This window comes from Muscardinus avellanarius, assembly GCF_963383645.1.
Source record: "Muscardinus avellanarius genome assembly, chromosome: 12".
NCBI lineage: Eukaryota > Metazoa > Chordata > Mammalia > Rodentia > Gliridae > Muscardinus > Muscardinus avellanarius.
Genome location: NC_137798.1, coordinates 4,520,803 through 4,525,925, shown reverse-complemented (window position 1 = coordinate 4,525,925; position 5,123 = coordinate 4,520,803).

Genomic DNA, 5,123 nt, shown 5'->3' with positions numbered 1-5,123 from the left:
TTCTTTCGTGGTGCTGGGGATTGAACTCAGAGGCATTATACCTCTGAGTTACATCCCCAGCCCAATTTCTTATTCTATATTTTGAAGCAGGGTCTCACTAAACTGCAGAGGGCCTCACTAAGTAGCTGAGGCTGTCCGCTAACCTGGATCCTCCTGTCTCAGCCTCCCGAATACTGGGGTTACAAGTGTGTGCCACAACACCCAGCTTCTTGTATTCTTTAAACCATCTCTAGATTAATGATAATACCTAATACAACATAAGCGCTATGTAAATAGTTGCTAGATGGTATTGCTTAGGGAACAATGACAAGGAAAACAAGCCTGCATATATTCGGTCCTTATGCAATTTTTGCCCAGTAGCTTTTAATCTGTGGTTGGTTGAATCCACAGATGCAGAACCCACAGATTCAGAAGGCTGATTGTACGGAGGAAGAAGTAATAAAGAACTTCATTTCTCCTGCAAGCATCTGCTTATAAAGAATTCCTCAGCCAGGCGTGGTGGCGCACGCTTGTAATACCAGTGTGTGGAGACTAAGACAGGAGGATCGCGGTTCGCGGCCAGCCTCAGCTACTTAGTGAGGCCCTTCGCAACTCAGTGAGACCCTGTTTCAAAAACAAAGAATAAAAAATATGGCTGGGGGTGTAGCTTGGAGATAAAATGCCCCTGGGTTCCATCCCCAGTACTGCACACACACACACACACACACACACAAATTCCTCAAAATAATAACAATAATGTGCAACTACTGTGCTAGTGGTTTGCATTTATTATAGGACTGAATTCTTACAACATCCTGCCGAGGCATTTTATGCTCATTTTGCAGATGAGAAAGATAAGGCACAGAAAGGTTAAGTATCAAAAGATAGATCAGCTTGTGACTAGTGAGCGTGCCAGGCCGGAAACAGACCCCAGAGGATACAAAAGTAAGCCATCCCTGTCCCAACAGCGAGCCGCCCTGACCCACGGCACACGACAGTCTTCACGCTTCTCAGTCCCGCTGCGCATCATTAGGCCCTTATGACAGGAAGAAAGAAACTGGCCCAACTGGACTCCTTTGTTTAGCTGGTAACTGGCACCTGGAGATCTGAATTCAACAACTCCTCCAGCTCCCCCTCCCCCCTCCTCCTCTTCCTCCTCCTCCTTCTTTGTCAGATTGAAACCAGGGTCATTCTCCCTCCAAGCTAGACTTCTAGCCCTTTATTTATTTATTATGTTTTTATGTTTGCAGTACTGGGGATGGAACCCAGGGGCATTCTACATCTGAGCTACATCCCTGGCCCTATTTTTATTCTTTATTTTAAAAATTTATTTATTTATTTATTTATTTTGGTGGTACTGGGGGTGGAACCCAGGGGCTTTCTACGTCTGGGCTATACTCCCAGACCTATTTTATAATTTATTTGGAAACAGGGTTTCACTAAGTTTCTGAGAGCCTCACTAAGTAGCTGAGGCTGGCTTTGAACCTGTGCGATCCTCCTGTCTCCGCCTCCCAAGTGTGGGGATTATAAGTGTGCACCATCACGCCCGGCTTATTCTTTATTTTGAAACAGGGTCTCGCTGAGTTGCAAAGGTCCTCACTAAGTAAGCTGAAGCTGGCTACAAACCATTATCCTCCTGTCTCAGCCTCCCAAATGCTGGGATTACAAGTGCGCACCACAACGGCTTATTTATTTATTTATTTATTGGTACTGAGAATTGAACTCAGGGCATCTACCTTGAACCTACATCCTCAGCCCTATTATATCTTTATTTAGAAACAGGGTCTTGCTAGATTGACGAGAGTCTCACTACTTGCTGAGACTGTCCTCAAACATGAGATCCTTCTGTCTCAGCCTCCCAAGTATTGGAATTACAGGCATGTACTACCATGCCTGGCCTTTATTTTTATTTATTTATTTTGTCTTTTTACCTCTAAGCTACACTCCCAGCCCTATTTTTTATTCTTTATTTTGAAACAGGGTTTCACTGAGTTGCAAAGGGCCTCATTAAGTAGTAGCTGAGGCTGTCTTTGAACTGCGGTCCTCCTGTCTCAGCCTCCCAAATGCTGGGATTACAAGTGTGTATCACCACCACCGGCTTTATTTATTTATTTATTTATTTATTTATTTATTTATTTATTGTACTGGAGATTGAACCCAGGGACATTCTACCTCCAAGCTACCCTTACCCTAATCTTTTATTTTTTATTTTGAAACAGGGTCTCACTCAGTTGCAGAGGGCCTCACTAAGAAGCTGAGGCTGGCCATGAACCTGTGATCCTCCTGTCTCAGCCTCCAAGTACAGGGATTACAAGAATGTGACACCACACCCAGCTTCTGGTCTTTATTTTTTATTTTGAAACTGGGTTTTGCTAAGTTACCGGAGGTCTTGCTAAATTGCCGAGGCTGGCCCTGAACCTGAGATCCTCCTGTCTCAGCCTCCAAGTACTGGGATTATAAACATGTGCCACCACGCCTGAGTTCAACTTCTATTACTAAACAGGCCAAGAAACCAAACAAAGCCTGGGATCCCTGCATGGCGCTGACAGTGCAGCAAAGGACCTTGGGACCTACCTGTCCCTGGGGGACAGCAGACCTATGTAAGTTCTCACCACCTACTGTGGTCCCAGGCTCCACAAAACAAATTGCAGCCTGGGTGTCACCATGAATCATGGATCACAAGAGATACAGACCACCAGCAACTTTCCTGAGAGTTCCCTGAGGCTGCCCCTCCTCCCCAGGAGCCACGCTTTCCCAAGCTCCCAGCAGGGGGCATGCTTGCCCTTCCATTGCCCACCCTGGGGGAAACAGACTGGCCCATTGTCTGGTGTGTCCTCTACCCAAGCTCAGCCCAGGAGTTGGAGGCGAGTTTTCCCAAACTCGGTACGTGTGTGCCTTCCTGGATTTTCTTCAAATCAACCTACTATTATTTGCATATTTGTTTTATCAATTCTCATTTTTAAAAAATAGTTTTTGGGTTTTGCTTCTTTGTAAGGAAGGCTCTTGCTGTGTTGCCCACGCTGGCCTCAAACTCCTGAGCTCCAGGGATCCTCTGGCCTCAGTCTCCTGAGTAGCTGGGACACCCGCCACCTCACCAAGTAACTCAGATGTATTTTTATTTTATTTATTTATTTATTTATTTATTTATTTATTTATTGGTACTGGGGTGGAACCCAGAGGCTTTCTACCTCTGGGCTACACTCCCAGACCTATTTTATACTTTATTTGGAAACAGGGTCTCACTAAGCTGCTGAGAGCCTCACTAAGTAGCTGAGGCTGGCTTCAGCTGTCCTGTCTCAGCCTCCCAAGTGCGGGGATTACAAGCATGCGCCACAACGCCCGGCCTCAGATGTATTTTTAAAAGGAAAAAAAAAAACCCTCTTTGATAAAGGTTTTTCCAGCTGGCTCTGCTTACTGCCCAGACTTCCCACATTGTTAGTTTTAGCTTTGCAGGAGGTCAGGATGTGGGCAGGAGAGGACAGGCTCCCACTGAAGTGAAGTTGCCATTACTGGGCAAAGATGCAGAGGCTTTGTTCTATGGACTCAGGGCCTGAGCTTGAAAGGACCAGAGTGAAGAGCCCTGAAATCCTTGAAAGAGGAGAGGAGCTGTCCCTCCTCCTCTGCAGGGGGACGGAGAGGGAGGGCTGCTCTCCAGGCCCACAGAGGAGAGGGGCTGATGGCTGCCAGGCAGATGAGAGGGAGGGACTTGATGCTGGGGCCAGATCCGCAGCAGGTGACAGGTGCAGGGGCTCTAGGAAGGGGCAGGGATTTCCTTTGCAAAACTCATTCAAACAGAGGGAACCTGATCCCAGGGAGAGAAAGAGAAGTGGGGGGGGCTGCCAGAGGGGCCCCAGGAGGGCCCAATGCTAGAGAGAGCAGAAGAGAGACTCCCTGTCATCTGCAGGAATTTCTGAGAGGCTCAGCTAGCCCTTACTCCAGGCTCCATCTCTCTGGTCTTAGAATTGCTTTTCTGGGATCACTTTTGTGGTAGGAATCTCCTTTGCACTACCCGCCCCAAGAAGGTTAACTACCTCTTAATTTTCTCTGAAGTGCCTCCCTCCGCCCAACCCTCCTGCGCTGTCCCTGACCTGCAGAGGCAGTTCCAGAACCGAGGCTCTCACAGTTCTCAGGGGTGGCACGGAGGCCCTGGTGGGACCTGGGGCAGAAAGCCAGGCCCCGAGAGGGGAAGGAAGTCCTGGGTAGAGCTCCCTGCGACCAGGGGGTGATAAGAGGGGTGGGTTAGGCAAGAGGAAGTGGCCTGGGGCTGAGCTGGGCCAGCACTGGGCTCCCTGGGACAGGGACAATGTGAGGGTCACGCACCCCAAGTGGGCCTGCGGTGGAGCCGTCCTGCCTGGTCTCACCCCAGGGCCCTGGGTATGGAGCAGAGGGAGGCTCCTGGGGGCAGCGCTCAGAGGGCAGCTTCAGGCTGTGAGGGGTGGTGTGGCCAGCGGCAGTCCAGGCCGGGCAAGGGCTAGAGAGACGGTCATGTGGGGGTGCGATTGCCTCACCTGACTCTCATTTCCATGGGGCGGAAGTATCGAGAAAGCAGAGCTGGGTGTTCTGCTAACTTTGCTTATTCAAAATACTCAGCACACTCAATCCCAGCTGGGCCCCGTCTCCATCCCCACCTCCCATTTCAGGGTGATCACCCCCTCTTCTGGGGACATATCCCTGCAGAGCCCCCCCCCCATTAGAACACCTCACAGGGCCCGCTCCGGCCGACAGTGTCCGCTCCAGGTCTCCCTGTTTCTCTTGTCCCATCCCCTGGGCCAAATCTGACCGAGGACTGCTGTGGGGACCGCGAGGCCGTGGGTCCAAGGCGACCAGACCCCATGACCGGCCTCAGTTCTGAGCCCACAGAAAGGGAAGCCCTGAGCAGGAAGTGCTGGGGCACAGGGTGAGGGCGGGGGCTTCCAGGAGGGGAGCCAGGAGACATGACTGCAGTCCCCCGCTGCAGCGGGCGGGCGGGAGGAGGCTGATTTACAAGACAGATTGGCCTCTGGCCGAGCTCTGAGCCCTGCACCCAGCCGCTGCCACCCCTGGGGTATAAGAGCACCCAGACTTCCAGACCGGCTCTGGGCGGCTCTTCTTCCTTCCTCCTGCCAGCCTCTCTGCCCAGCTCTCCAAAGAGGACTCTTGGTACC